The sequence below is a fragment of the Mustelus asterias genome, chromosome 5 (assembly GCF_964213995.1).
Source record: "Mustelus asterias chromosome 5, sMusAst1.hap1.1, whole genome shotgun sequence".
NCBI classification, from domain to species: Eukaryota; Metazoa; Chordata; class Chondrichthyes; order Carcharhiniformes; family Triakidae; genus Mustelus; species Mustelus asterias.
The window spans coordinates 25,417,082-25,433,161 of record NC_135805.1 but is presented as its reverse complement, the minus strand read 5'-3'; the positions used below and the strand labels follow the sequence as shown (position 1 = coordinate 25,433,161).

Genomic DNA, 16,080 nt, shown 5'->3' with positions numbered 1-16,080 from the left:
TTCCGATTCCAGCAACTGCAATAATTTGCTTTTAGTTTAGGAAGATTTTGATTTCAGGTTTGCTTTCTGGAGCCAGATTCTCCCCTCTGGAGGCAGATGTCAGGAGATGGGTTCGATTCAAGGTCGTAACGTAATACAGGAAGCGGCTGCTATTTTGACCAAGTCATGGTGTTAACTGCCTGAGGGCAGCTGAGGGTCTGCCTGTCCAATCAACGTGGCAGGTCAGTCAAAACAATGGCCCAGGGTGTGATTCAGTTTGACAGCAGTCACATTGGCTGCCATTTGCATATTAATGTTTGGGACAAAAGTTGGAGCAGCTCAAATTTCCTGCATTTCGGAGGGCAGAGGGAGGCTTGGAACCCAGGACAGTGTTGTCATGCAAATTTTAAAGTGAGTGAGTTCTCATTGAGTGGGGGAAGGTGCCTCTGTCACGCTCAGCCTCATCAGCACCACTTCAAACTGCATCTCCACACGTCAGCTTACAGCTGACCCTGTCCTCACCTTCACTCAACTGGTGGCACGATGGCACAGCGGTTAGCACCGCCGCCTCGCAGCATCAGGGACCCGGGTTCAATTCCAGCCTCGGGTCACTGTCTGTGTGGAGTTTGCACATTCTCCCCGTGTCCGTGTGGGTTCCCTCCGGTTTCCTCCCACAGTCCAAAGATGTGTGGGTTAAGTTGATTGGCCACATTAAATTAAATTGCCCTTAATGTCAGAGGGACTAATTAGGGTAAATATGTGGGGTTATGGGGTAGGGCCTGGGTGGGATTGTTGTCCGTGCAGGCTTGATGGGCCAAATGGTCTCTTTCTGCACTGTCGGGATTCTATGATTCTATGCTGTGGGTTCAGGAAGCTGCCACCATCCAACCAACTAGCTAAAAACTCAATCAATGCACAACAATGTTTCCTCAGTCATTGCGAGCCTGTTCTAACAGGGAAATGGCGGAGGGGAGAATTGGAGCAGGAGCGCTGGCCTCGCTGCTCGGTGGCCATTTTCTCCTCCTGTCCCGCCCCCATTCCTGTCCCATGGGGCTGGGAAAATCCAGCCCTCAGTCCCAGCCCAGGAGGCTAAGTGTCTCAAAGTGGGAAAAAAGTGAGGTGGGGGGAAGGAGAGAAGAGAAAGGCCAACATTCTGTTACTCTTCAGCACTGCCAACTGAAAGTGAAAATGGGAAATTTTGACGTCTCCCCAAACAGAAAGCCAACATTGACTGTGGGTCAGTTCCCCATCCTGCTGACGAGCTGAACTCTCCCAGATAACTGCAGGCAAATGCAGAGACGGAGACCCGGCTAGACTGCACAGGAGGATGGGGGAGTGGGGGGAGTGGCTGGGAGTGGGCAGGTCGGGTGGCTGGAACCAGACGCGTGTTCAGACTGATTGAGGACAGCATCGGTAAAGGCCAGCGTGAAGGTCAACCACCCATCCTGTCAGATAGGTGGAACAAGACAGGGAAGAAAGCAATGACAAGATAATAGACACTTCAAAAGAAGGAGAACCTTGTTGTTTCCTCATCTTAAACCGAGGGCACTGAAACTAATTGTGGAACTATAATTACTGCTCCAAAACAGTATATGCCGGTGGCTCTTTGTGCTTACGTCTTAATCATAGAAACTCAGCGTCTTCACCCATACGTCCATCTTGAATGTTCATATTCACGTAACTGGTAGGAGGGCTCCTGCTCAAAATTCTGACTGTCCTTTTACATTCCATGTTACGGTCGTTCTAAATCCTAAAATCATGGTCATATTTTTTGCTGTAGTGTGAAGCTATTGCCCCAGTGGAATACAATGTCACAGCACAATGGTAAAATCTGGCTCCTGTCAATGCTTGAAGACAAGGTCGGATAATGTTTTTTGCGGGGGGGGGGGGGGGGGGAGAAGGGGCTGGTTGGCGGGGGTGAGGCTGAGGGTGGGAACAGTGAGTAAAATCAGAGTGCGATGTTGTGAAGTTGAGTTTATAAAGATGCACAGAATGTCTGTAAAGAATGTAAAATACTAGAGGGGAAACAACAGTGCATGATCCCTTCAAACGTTGGTTGTGTCAGTGCCTTCAAAAGCTGGTGTTGCTCAATGCTGAGATGTTTAAAATGCAGCGTACACACCGACTCTGAGTTGCAACATTTGTTTCAGAGATCAAAAGCATCAGGGTTGCCTTGGTAACCGGCTCTGCAGGTTTTTTTTGCATTTTGTTAGCCTATGAGTTTAAAGAAGACACTCAGCTGAAGGGAACCTATCAGATTTGAATTTGCTGTTGTTGTCAGCTTCAGGCCAATCCGAGTACAGGAATGTTGATAGGTCATAAGGATTATAAAAGAGGAACTCAAGTGCCTTGAGTTCAGCTCCACTGGGGGTTGAGCCAGGGGTTCATCCAGAAGCAGGGCCAGCCCACCTGCAGCAGTTAAGGGCACTTAGATCAACTGGAGCAGTTAGTTCTTAACTCTGCCAGCTTCAGATAGGTCTTAAGATAACTCACCCTCTAACCAGCGGAAAGTACCAAATCAGACAGTGATTACAGAGAGTGAACAACTACCGAAGAGCTCCAAACTTCCATAGGCTATCAGAGCGGTTGTATGATTTCTTTGAGAGAGACTAAAATTCCATCATTACTGTTTTGGGTAATGAATGTTCTCTGCATTATTCGAACATCATTTCAGTTGAACCACACCTCAGTCAATATGTTACTTGTTTAGTTAAAGTTCCTGGTTATTTAAATAAAATACCTTGTTAATTATTCACTTAAAGCCAGTGTTATGTTAATGAACCTCTAAACATTAATTAAGAATAGCCAACACCTTCCCAAATAATTGGAGCAGATTACGACGCGAGGTAAAGGGGGTTCACCTCTGTGTCATAACAGCGACATGCCAGGGCAACTCTCATGAGCCTCCACGCAGCCAGGCGGAGAGCAGTTCTGGCAAAACCTGGGATTTCCTGAACTTGTTCCCTAAAAGGGTGCAGATGGCGGGACAATTGGAGCTTCCAAAGCTGTGAACATCCAAAGGACCATTCTCCAGCATTCTGCCAACTCCAGTATGAAGCTACCATGAAATGAATCTTTCCCTCAACTGCCCACCACCTCCCCGCCCCCCCAACTCTGCAGGGACCGCTCCCTCTGGGAGATCCTGATCCACTCCTCCATCACCCCCAACACCTCATCCCCTTCCCATGGCACCTTCCCTTGCAATCGCAGAAGGTGCAGCGCCATTGCCTCCTCCCTCCTCACTGTCCAGGGGCCCAAGCACTCCTTTCAGGTGAAGCAGTGTTTCACTTGCACCTCCTTCAATATGGCCGGGTGTATTCACTGCTCCTGATGTGGTCTCCTCGACATTAGGGAAACTAAGCACAGACTTGGTGACCGCTTTGCAGAACACCTTTGCTCAGCCCGCAAGCATAACTCCAACCTTCCTGTCTCTTGCCGTTCCAACACAGCATTTTGCTTTATGTCCACCCGTCTGTCCTTGGCCTGCTGCAATGCAACACAAACTGGAGGAACAGCACCTCATCTTTCGATTAAGCACATTACAGCCTTGGGATTCCAACAACTTTAGACTGTGACCTTTCTCCTCCATCTTGACCCTGTTTTTAATCCCAAATTTTTTGGCTCACACAATCCACACCTGCATATGCCACTTTTAGCACCTTCTATAATCCTTCCCACTGCCATTGACACTTCCTCTGCGCTGTGGCCTACACATCTTCATTGCCAACTCTGCTAGCTCCCACCTATCACTGACTTTCTACTCTGCTCCACCCCCTCTTAAACTCTATAAAATCCATCATATTTTTCCCTCTCTTTAGCTCATGTGGACTCGAAACATCTGCTTCTCTCCACAGATGCTGCCAGACCTGCTGCGTTTTTCCAGCATTTTCTGTTTTTATTTCAGATCTCCGGCTCCCGCACTAATTTCCTTTTATCATATTGATGGATTGTTGTTTGCTAAGGTTGCCAAGGCACATGAAGCTAAGGCAGGTAAGTGGAGATCTAACTGAATGATGGAGCAGGGCCAAAGGCTCAAATGACCGCCCCCGGCCTCTATCTCTCCACTCCAGACAAGCTAACAAGCCCAGGGGAGGGAGCGTCGGAGGGTAGAAGAACAAAAGAAAATGCATGAAAATCTACAAGATCACATAATGCCTATAACCTGACTGAATAGAGGCGCAGGCCCAAAAGGCTGAGTGGTCTACTCCTCCATATTTCTTATGTTATAAGGATTTTATCTTGCTGAGGTATTACTAGAAGGATTACGTAGGGTGGATTCAAATAGAATGTTCCCGATGGTGGGGGAGTCCAGAACTAGGGGTCATAGTTTGAGGATAAGGATAAACCTTTTAGAACTGAGGTGAGGAGAGATTTCTTCACCCAGAGCGTGGTGAATGTGTGGAATTCACTCCCACAGAAAGTAGTTGAGGCCAAAACGTTGTCTGATTTCAAGAATTTTTTTTATAGCTCTTGGGGTTAAAGGAATATGGGTTTAAGTTTACTCGTTAGTGTCACAAGTAAGCTTACATTACATTAACACTGCAATGAAGTTACTGTGAAAATCCCCTAGTCGCCTGTTTGGGTACACTGAGAGGGAGTATTTAGCATGGCCAATGCACCTAAACTGCACATCTTTTGGTCTGTGGGAGGAAACCAGAGCACCTGGAGAAAACCCACGCAGACACAAGGAGAACATGCAGACTCCACGCAGACAGTGACCCAAGCTGGGAATCGAACCCGGGTCCCTGGCGCTGTGAGGCAGCGGTGCTAACCACTGTGCCACCCTAAGGATTTTTCAGTTAGTATTAGGGGGTAAGGCAGGATCAAGATATTGAACTTGTTGATCAGCCATGATCATAGTGAGTGGCGGAGCAGGCTCGAAGGGCTGAATGGTGTACTCCTGATTCTAGTTTCTATGTTTCCATTACGAAATCTAAGTATTACAGATAAACAGCATGTCGTAACCAATTTCAAAGGAATGGGAAAATAAAACAACCAATATAGACAAAGGTAGATAAACTCTAGCCTGCCCTCTCATTTAGCCCCTACAGCCCATATTCACCCTGAAAAAGATAAACAGGACTGCTGGTGTCTCTTGTGGTTAAATATAGACATCCAGCCAGCAGTTCAATTGTATTTCATTTCCCTTTTGTTGTATGAATCATCATGGTAGCCAACTCCAATCCAACCAGACCTGATAATGATCTTCAGGAAGCCAGACAAGTTTTAGTCAGCAGACAGAGGAGTTGCTACGGCAACAGATCTCCGACGGCAACAGATCTCCAAAGTACACAGCTGAATATCTTCAGCTTAATTTAATCTACGTTCGATAGTTAAAATCAATAATAAAGTTAAACCATGATTGTACCAAGTGTAGAGATAACGGTAGAGGTACCACTAAGAAAGAAACATTTTAGGTTCACTGTAACTTTTTTTAGGTGTCCAGGTCACCAATAACCTGTCCTGGTAGGTTTAATTATAAGGGTATATAGCATAAAGATGGCTTGTATGATTTCAGCTTCCCACCTACCAGGAGCCCACCAACACCTCTACTTTCTCAGAAGACTAAAGAAATTTGGCATGTCAGCTATGACTCTCACCAACTTTTACAGATGCACCATAGGAAGCATTCTTTCTGGTTATATCACAGCTTGGTATGGGCTCCTGCTCTGCCCAAGACCGCAAGGAACTACAAAAGGTCGTGAATGTAGCCCAATCCATCATGCAAACCAGCCTCCCATCCATTGACTATGTCTACACTTCCCGCTGCCTTGGAAAAGCAGCCAGCATAATTAAGGACCCCGCGCACCCCGGACATTCTCTCTTCCACCTTCTTCCTTCGGGAAAAAGATACAAAAGTCTGAGGTTACGTATCAACTGACTCAAGAACAGCTTCTTCCCTACTGCCGTGAGACTTTGAATGGACTTACTTTGCATTAAGTTGATCTTTCTCTACACCCTAGCTATGACTGTAACACTACATTCTGCACTCTCTCCCTTCCTTCTCTATGAACAGTGTGTTTTGTCTCTATAGTGTGCAAGAAACAATACTTTTCACTGTATGCTAATACATGTGACAATAATAAATCAAATCAAATCTACATTTGATAAGAGTATGGTTATTCACATAATGTTTGGCAGCATGTAACGCTGTATGTGGTAAGGAACAAATACATTTGCTCCAAAGAATAATCACAGTGTTGCATAACTCGTCCATAAGGCTAGAAAAACATTGCTTCAAGTTCAAATCCTCCATCAAAACCGCATAGGCCTTTCAAACCGCAAATGAAATCACCCAGGTAAGATTAGAGAAAAATAGGAAGGTGCGACTGACATTGCATTGTTCTCAACTAGACTCCAACTGCTGCACAACAACAACAGTTTATATTTTTATAGCACCTTCCACAGAGTAAAACATCACCAGGTACTTCACTGGAGTATAACCAGACAAGCAAATTGATGCCAAGCCAAAGAATGAGGCATTTGATCAGGTGATCAAAATCATCGAATCGTAGAATCCCTACAGTACAGAAGGAGGCCATTCGGCCCATCAGGTCTGCACCGACCACAATCCCACCCAGGCCATATTCCCGTAGCCCCACCTATTTACCCTGCTAATCCCCCTGACACTAGGGTCAATTTAGCATGGCCAATCAATCTAATCCGTACATCAGACAAGGGGAGAATGTGCAAACTCCACACAGACAGTTACCCAAGGCCGGAATTGAACCCGGGTCCCTGGCGCTGTGAGACAGCAGTGCTAACCACTGTGCCAAAGGTCAATTTTAAGGAGTATTTTGAAGCAGGAAAGAGAGGTATAGAGTTTGTTGAATGGAATCCCAGAGTTTGGGACCTAGACAGCTGAAGGCATAGCCACCAATGGGGGGAGGTTAGGGGGGCTGGGGATGGGGGGGAGCGGTGGTAGGTGCTGAGGATGAAAGAATTGGGGAAAACACAATTAGCTTAGACATTGAGGAACACCAAGTCCCCAGTGGGTGAAAGGGCTGAAGGATGTTACAGAGATAGGGAAGGGTGAGACCATGACTGGGATTGAACAGAAAGGCAAACATTTTAAAATTAAGATGACAGGGATCAGGAAACAATGTAGGTCAGTAAGCACAGGGGTCTTGGTGCGAGATTGCCTTCAACAGCCAGAGACTGGGTTTGTTTGAAAGGGTGGTATGGTGACACAGTGGTTAGCACTGCTACCTCATGGCGCCAGGGACCCAGGTTCTGGCCTTGGGTGACTGTGTGGAGTCTGCACATTCTCCCCGTGTCTGCATGGGTTTCCTCCGGGTGCTCCAGTTTCCTCACACAGTCCGAAAGACGTGCTGGGGGTTGGGTGCATTGGCCATGCTAAATTCTCCCTCAGTGTACCCGAACAGGCGCTGGAGTGTGGCGACTAGGAGATTTTCACAGTAACTTCATTGCAGTGTTAATGTAAGCCTACTTGTGACACTAACAAATAAACTTTAAAATTTAAAAGTTCCCCTACTCTTCCTCCCAGCCTCATGAAGAAAAATTTTAAATTTATAAGTTTACGAGTGTCACAAGCTGTCTTACATTAACATCGCAATTAAGTTACTGTGAAAATGGTACACCTTACCATTACCGCTTTGCAGCCCATGCAGTAAGCTTGCTAAGAGCGGCATGTAAGGGCACTCACAATATTTCTGTTTATACTGTAAATTGAAAACCAGAACATTTTCAGTTTCTGTGTGCTGACAGATTGCAAAACTCTGACAAAAGGCACACTCAAAAGCAAAAGGATGACACGCAAACAAACGATTTACCTCAGTGCCGTCACAGGTAACCCCTGGTAGCGTTCCAAGAAATCTGGAACGTGTAGGTGATGCTTCATCAACCGAAAGTTCAACGATTGTCCGTTACCATGGAGCTCAGAAGTTGTTTGGGGAGGGAGGACGGCCTCACTGTGCCTTTGATCTGCTGCATCTCAACTCAGACATCCAGAGGATCGCGCCAGCATCCTAAACAATTGAAACACATTCCTGAATTATTTTCTCTCGTTACATGATCACAAGATAAATACATATCAGTGAGATTTCCTTCCCTGAAGGACATTAGTGAACCAGATGGGTTTTTCCAACAATTTGACAATGGTCAACATTAGATTCTTAATTCCAGATAGTTTTTATTGAATTCAAATTCCACCATCTGTCGTGGTGGGATTCGAACCCGGGTCCCCAGAACATTAGCTGAGTTTCTGGATTAATAGTCTAGCGATTATACCACTAGGCCGTCACCTCCCTTGATTGCATTGCATGATCGCAAGATTCTTGACTCCACTCGCCTACCTGGAAGTCTGAATCAAATGCTAATCAGTCTTTCTTTTAAAGAGCTTCCTGAACAGGTTTTAAAAAAGTGTTTTTATTGTAGAGTCTTATCAGGTCTCACAGAAACAATCTTAAAATACTTCACACAGGTTTTTAAGTGCGAATGGAATCAAGGGATATTGGATAAGCCATGGAGGACAGTCGATGTAGATGCGCAGCCATTATTCTATTGAAAGGCAGACTGGGAAGACCTAGGGGTATTGTCCTCCAAGGGCAACTAGGGATGGGCAATAAATGCTGGCCAGCCAGCGACGCCCATGTGCCACAAATGAATAAAACTTTTTTTAAAACGGTAGGCACGAGCGGCCAAATGGCCAGCTCCTCCTCCTATCTTTTATGTGGTTACGCTAAATTCTAACAGGGTTAAACAGGGTAGATTCAGAAAGAATTTTCCCGATGGTGGGGGAGTCCAGAACTAGGGGTTATAGTTTGAGGATAAGTACTGCCTTTTAGTACTGAGGTGAGGAGAAATGTCTTCACCCAGAGGGTGGTGAATGTGTGGAATTCACTACCACAGAAAGTAGTTGAGGCCAAAACGTTGTGCGATTTCAAGAAGAAATTAGAAAAAGCTCTTGGGGCTAAAGGGATCAAGGGATATGCGTGGGGGGGGGGGGGGGGGGGGGGGGCGGAGGAAGGAAGGCGGGATTAGGATATTGGGGGGAATTCTCCCATTCCGCCCACCATGGAAATCGTAGCGGCGGAAGGGGGGGGGGGGGGGTGGAGGGGAGGCGGACCACGCAAAGGTCCATTGATCTCGGGCAGGATTGTCCGGTTTTGAGGCGAGTGCGGCCAGAGAAACTTGCCCATTGATTTTGATGATCAGCCATGATCAAAATAAATGGCGGAGCAGGCTCAAAGGGGCGAATGGCCTGCTCCTGCTTCTAGTTTCTATGCAAGAGTAAACAAGCTGTTACGGAATCCTCCCCTTATCTCACCGTCATTGTTTAACTGGAACTAAAACACCTGGTCCCAGTTTCAAAATTCATTTGAAAATGGCAGTAAGCCATGACAGACCAAAATCAAGTGCATACATTTTTTTAAAGATCACATCTTTAAAAGAAGTTGTCGTTTTTTTCAAAGTTTCGGTGGTTCTCAATGTGCTGCATAATTAAACATTAGAAGCTCATTCAGTTTTATGATAGCTCTTGTTACATGTAACATTTTCCAAAGAATGTCATGAGCAAAGCCACAATCCTTAGCAGTACTTCAGGAATTTTTAAACATTTACAATTCCAATTTTTTCAGTGCACTTTAACAAAGCTGCACAGACCCTATTATATTAGGGATTAAACTGTTCCCAATGCTGGAAGGATCGAGAGCAAGAGGACACAGATTTATCAAAAATTGGCAAAGGAAGCAAGGGGGATAGGAGGAGAAGCCTTTTCACACAGTGAGAGGCCAAAATCCAGAATGCACTGACTGAACGTGTGGTAGAGACAGGTTCAATCGAGGCATGCAACAGGGAACTGGATTATTATTTGAAAAGGAGGAATGTGCGGGGTTATGGAGAGAAGGCGGAGGAACGGCACTAGGTGCACCAGACAGACAGTCCAAACGACGGGTAGCACGGTGGCACAGTGGTTAGCACTGCTGCCTCACACTGTCAGAGACCCGGGTTCAATTCCTGGCTTGGGTCACTGTCTGTGTGGAGTTTGCACATTCTCCCCATGTCTGCGTGGGTTTCCTCCGGGTGCTCCGGTTTCCACATTCCAAAGATGTGCGGGTTAGGTGGATTGGCTATGCTAAATTTCCCCTTAGTGTCAGGAGGACTAGCTAGGATAAATGCATGGGGTTGTGGGGATAAACCCTGGGTTGGATTGTAGTCAGTGTAGACTCGATGGGCTGAATGGCCTCCTTCTGCTCTGTAGGATTCTACGACTCTATGACGAGGTACATCGACCATGCTAAATTCTCCCTCAGTGTATCTGAACAGGCGCCGGAATGTGGCGACTAGGGGATTTTCACAGTAACTTTCATTGCGGTGTTAATGTAAGCCTACTTGTGACACTAATAAATAAACCTTTTTTTAAAAAATGCCGGTTCGAATGGCCCCTTTCTGTGCTGTAAGAATTCAGAGAAATCTTTCAGCAAAATCATTGCTTCTTGCAGCAGGTACTCAGAGACTTTGTAGATTACATGAGAGGCAATTGGATCTGGCGCTTTCAGATATTTAATACACATGTTCACTCTTTTCAATTGAAAAATATAGCCTGTGAATTGAAAATCTGGAGCCAGCATCTTCATCCTTGTGAAACCAATTATTTTTAGCCGATAAGTTTCGACCAGGGGAAATCTACATTGTCCCAGTGCTACCCTGGTTTACAGCCAAAGTACACAGTCGCTTTCCGTACCGTCTGTTTTGCATGTTCACTCACTCCAGTGACCCACATTGCAGCAAGTTTGAGGCAGCAGCAGACTAAAAGGGTCACTGCTTTGGAAAATGCCCCACTATAATTAGCACCAAAAAAAATATTGACAGTGAATTCAGCGTGGTACAAAACTGGTTATTTATTTAACACAAAACTCGCTGTCTGTATGAATTAAAACACGGTAAGAAGTCTCACAACACCAGGTTAAAGTCCAACAGGTTTATTTGGTAGCAAATACCATAAGCTTTCGGAGCACTGCTCCTTCGTCAGATGGAGTGGAAATGTGCTCTCAAACAGTGCAAACAGACAAAATCAAGTTGCAGAATACTGATTAGAATGCGAATCCTACAGCCAGCCAGGTCTTAAAGGTACAGACAATGTGAGTGGAGGGAACATTAAACACAGGTTAAAGAAATGTGTATTGTCTCCAGACAGAACAGCTGGTGAGATTCTACAAGCCCAGGAGGCAAGCTGTGGGGGTTACTGATAATGTGACATAAATCCAACATCCCGGTTTAGGCCGTCCTGAGCAGAAACTGATAGCCAAGTTCCGCACACATGAGGACGGCCTAAACCGGGATGTTGGATTTATGTCACATTATCAGTAACCCCCACAGCTTGACTCCTGGGCTTGTAGAATCTCACCAGCTGTTCTGTCTGGAGACAATACACATTTCTTTCACCTGTGTTTAATGTTCCCTCCACTCACATTGTCTGTACCTTTAAGACCTGGCTGGCTTTAGAGATTCGCATTCTAATCAGTATTCTGCAACTTGATTTTGTCTGTTTGCACTGTTTGAGAGCAGATTTCCACTCCATCTGACAAAGGAGCAGCGCTCCGAAAGCTTATGGTATTTGCTACCAAATAAACCTGTTGGACTTTAACCTGGTGTTGTGAGACTTCTTACCGTGTTCACCCCAGTCCAACGCCGGCATCTCCACATCATGAATTAAAACAAGCAGCCAACAAAATTTATACCATTCCCAAATCAACCCCAAAAAGTGAAAGTCCCAGAGCCTGTGCGAATAATCTTTGCTTGCATCTCGTTAGAACTTAAAGGGCTCCTGACTTCACTAGTTACCGGCCTTTCACACCACGTTCCCGCTGCAGCGAAGTCGGAGAATTTGGCGCCCAGCCAAGTCCCCGTTCACTGCAGCGGGATGGGAAAATCCCACCGGCGTCAACAGTTGTGACATTCCAGCCAAGATTTAGAAAGGAGCTAATATAATTAGTTTCCTATCTGGCACAACACAAGTGAGTGGCAGCTTCAAAAATGTTGACAGGAGAATTGTTGGAAGCTTTTTCCCAGGGTGGAAGAATCAGTTACTAGGGGGCACAGGTTTAAGGTGCAAGGGGCAAGGTTTAAAGGAGATGTACGAGGCAGATTTTGTACACAGAGGATGGTGGGTGCTTGGAACTCGTTGCCAGGGGAGGTAGTGGAAGCGGATACGGTAGTGGCTTTTAAGGGCGTCTTGACAAATACATGAATAGGATGGGAATAGAGGGATATGGTCCCCAGAAGGATAGGGGGTTTTAGTTAAGTCGGGCAGCATGGTCGGTGCAGGCTTGGAGGGCCGAAGAGCCTGTTCCTGTGCTGTAATTTTCTTTGTTCTTTGTCCAGTGGCTTAGTGACTTCATACATCGAACACTAGAGATCGAGAGGGTTGAACGCCAGGTATTCCATTGCTGATTGTTTCTTTGTGTTCCTGCTGGATATCCATGGGTGGGAGTTTCTGGCCTTTCAGGCTGGCAGGATCTACTGGTCCCGGCAATGGCGACCCCCACGCCCTCCTCCCCCCGCACCCCCCTCCAACCCCCGCTGCGGGTTCCCCGGCAGGGGAGGATGCGAAAAACGGGAAACCCCATTGACAGTGCCGGGATCGGAAGATCCTGCCACCAGCCAATGGAAAGCTGCTTGCACCGCCCTAAAACATGCCACGGGGTGGTGGAAATTCCGCCCCAGTTATAGAGTCATAGAGGTTTACAGCATGGAAACAGGCCCTTTGGCCCAACTTGTCCATGCTACCCTGTTTTTTTTAAACCACTAAGCTGGTCCCAATTTGGCCCATATCCCTCTATACCCATCTTACCCATGTAACTGTCTAAATGCTTTTTAGAAATCACAGAAATCATAGAAACCCTACAGTACAGAAAGAGGCCATTCGGCCCATCAAGTCTGCACCGACCACAATCCCACCTAGGCCCTACTCCCATATCCCTACATATTTAACCAACTAATCCCTCTAACCTATGCATCTCAGGACACTAAGGGCAATTTTCTTTTTAGCATGGCCAATCAACCTAACCCGCACATCTTTGGACTGTGGGAGGAAACCGGAGCACCCGGAGGAAACCCACGCAGACACGAGGAGAATGTGCAAACTCCACACAGACAGTGACCCAAGCCGGGAATCGAACCCAGGTCCCTGGAGCTGTGAAGCAGCAGTGCTAACCACTGTGCTACCGTGCCGCCCGTCTTTTTAAAAGATAAAATTGTACACGCCTCTATTACTACCTTTGGCAGCTTGTTCCAGACACTCACCATCCTGTGTTTGAAAAAACTGCCCCTCTGGACCCTTTTGTATCTCTCCCCTCTCACCTTAAACCTTACCCTCTGGTTTTAGACTCCCCTACCTTTGGGAAAAGATGTTGACCATCTAGCTGATCTACGCTCCTCATTATTTTATAGATCTCTGTAAGATCACCCCCTCAGCCTCCTACGCTCCAGGTGTTTGGATGTTCCACTGCTAGTGGCTGTGTTTTCAGTTGCCTCAGCCTTAAGCTCCTAAATTCCCTTCCCTTTACCTCTTTTAGGATGATGCTTATGGTCTAACTCTTTGACCAAGCATTTGGTCACCTATCCATAATGTGGGCGGCACGGTAGCACAGTGGTTAGCACTGCTGCTTCACAGCTCCAGGGACCTGGGTTCGATTCCCGGCTTGGGTCACTGTCTGTGTGGAGTTTGCACATTCTCCTCGTGTCTGCGTGGGTTTCCTCCGGGTGCTCCGGTTTCCTCCCACAGTCCAAAGATGTGCGGGTTTGGTTGATTGGCCGTGCTAAGATTGTTCCTTAGTGTCCTAGGTTATAGGGATTAGCGGGTAAATGTGTAGGGATATGGGGGTAGGGCCTGGGTGGGGTTGTGGTCGGTGCAGACTCGATGGGCCAGACGGCCTCTTTCTGCACTGTGGGGTTTCTGTGATTCTGTGAGTGTCTTATTCGTGAGCTCAGTTATCAACCTCAGACTGACTAGGCTCCCTTGAGGGACTTTGTGATGCTCTACCACATTAAGGAAGCTATATAAATGTAAGTTATTGTTGTAAGAATATGATTAGGCTCGGTCACAATACTTTATCCTTGAAATCCCCCCGTTTGCTGTCAAACCCAAACTTCGAGAACTGACCACTTGAGCAAAGTGAAACTGAACATAGAGTTTACAACACAGGAACAGATCATTTGACTGAATGGGACTATACTGGATTTAACGCTGTGTGCAAGTCTCTTCTCTCCACTGTTCCTCTAACCCTATTGTGGCACGGTGGCACAGTGGTTAGCACTGCTGCCTCACAGCGCCAGGGACCCGGGTTCAATTCCGGCATCGGGTCACTGATTGTGTGGAGTTTGCACATTCTCCCCGTGTCTGCGTGGGTTTCCTCCGGGTGCTCCAGTTTCCTCCCACTGTCCAAAGATATGCAGTTTAGGTTGATTGGCCATGTTAAATCGTCCCTTAGTGTCAGGGGGATTAGCAGGGTAAATGCGTGCGGTTACGGGGATAGGGCCTGGGTGGGATTGTTGTCGGTGCAGACTCGATGGGCTGAATGGCCTTCTTCTGCACTGTAGGTATTCTATGATTACACCCTCCTATTCCTTTCTCCTTCATGGTTTCATCCATGCTATTCTCCTCAGCTACTCCCAGTGGTAACAAGTTCCACATTCTAAAACCAAAAGAGAAAATGCTGGAAAATCTCAGCAGGTTTGGCAGCATCTGTAAGGAGAGAAAAGAGCTGACTGTTTTGAGTCCAGATGACCCTTTGTCAATGCTTTTATCCACATTCTAATCTGTCTTCTTGCGAACTACATAGTCGATTTATTAGTGATCACCTTATATATTTTGGATCCCTAGTTTTGGATTCCCCCACAAGCGAAAATATGTGGTCTACTTCTACCTTATCAAATCACTTCAGGATTTTAAAGCCTGCCATCAGACCACCCCTCAGACTTTTCTTCTCTAAGGAAGAAATCAGCCCTGTTCAATCTTTCCTGATGGTTGTAACCTGGTACTGTAACCTCCTCGTATATCTTTTTTGCACCTACACTGCACCGACTTCTGCTCATAACACAGAAACCTGAAATGTGCACTGTACACCATGTGTGGTCTAACCAAGGTTCTAGACAAGTTAAGTGTTGTTTGTACTTTTAATGGCATTGTTGTTTTTAAAGTGCTGTAACCAGCAAAGATCGATTCATCAGAACAGATAACTTGCAAACAAAGTAAACTTCTGTTTTAATGAAAACTACTATTTTCAGGCCCTTTTTAATTTGCCGTGGCGGGATTCAAACCCAGGTCTCCCGAACATTAGCTGAATTTCTGGATTAATAGTCTAGCGATAATACCACCAGGCCATTGCCTCCCCTGGAACAGTCCCTACAGGGTTAACAGGATTAAACAGAGCGTGATTCAAAGCAGTTGCATAATCCTGGCCTCCAACCTTACGGTTCAGAGAAAAACTTGCTGTGTCACTGTTGATATTTATTTATTATTCTGTGACTAATGGCAGATAAAATGAAACCTCTGACCACATTCAGGAAGATTGTGAGCGTTGATGTCCAGTGTTTAGACTTTCGTTCACATATTACATTATTTTTGTTCCTTCCACATATTACATACATTTTCCTACTTTTCTGAGGATGTTCTTGCTCTCGAGGGAGTGCAGTGAAGGTTTACCAGGCTGATTCCAGGGATGGTGGGACTGATGGATGAGGAGAGATTGACTAGGTTAGGATTGTTTTCGCTGGAGTTCAGACGAATGAGGGGAGATCTCATAGAGATTTATAAAATTCCAACAGGACTAGACAGGGTAGATGCAGGAAGGATGTTCCCGATGGTGGGGGAGTCCAGAACCAGGGGTCACAGTCTGAGGATTCAGGGTAGACCATTTAGGACGGAGGTGAGGAGACATTTCTTCACCCAAAGAGTGGTGAGCCTGTGGAATTCATTACCACAGGAAGTAGTTGATGCTGAAACATTGAATGTATTCAAGAGGCGGCTGGATATCGCACTTGGGGCGAATGGGATCAAAGTTTATGGGGGAAAAGCAGGATTAGGCTATTGAGTTGGGCGATCAGTCATGATTGTAATGATTGGCGGAGCAGGCTCGA

At 46.2% G+C, this 16,080-nt stretch overlaps 1 long non-coding RNA gene across 2 annotated transcripts in view; it reads right to left on the bottom strand.

Moving 5' to 3' along the window:
- The window catches only part of LOC144493418 (uncharacterized), a 583,821-nt gene that overhangs the window by 137,614 nt on the left and 430,127 nt on the right, over positions 1-16,080 (bottom strand). For both annotated transcript variants that reach the window (XR_013497740.1, XR_013497741.1), the window contains exon 6: positions 7,773-7,967. This is a non-coding gene — a long non-coding RNA (uncharacterized LOC144493418). The remainder of the gene's footprint in view (positions 1-7,772; positions 7,968-16,080) is intronic.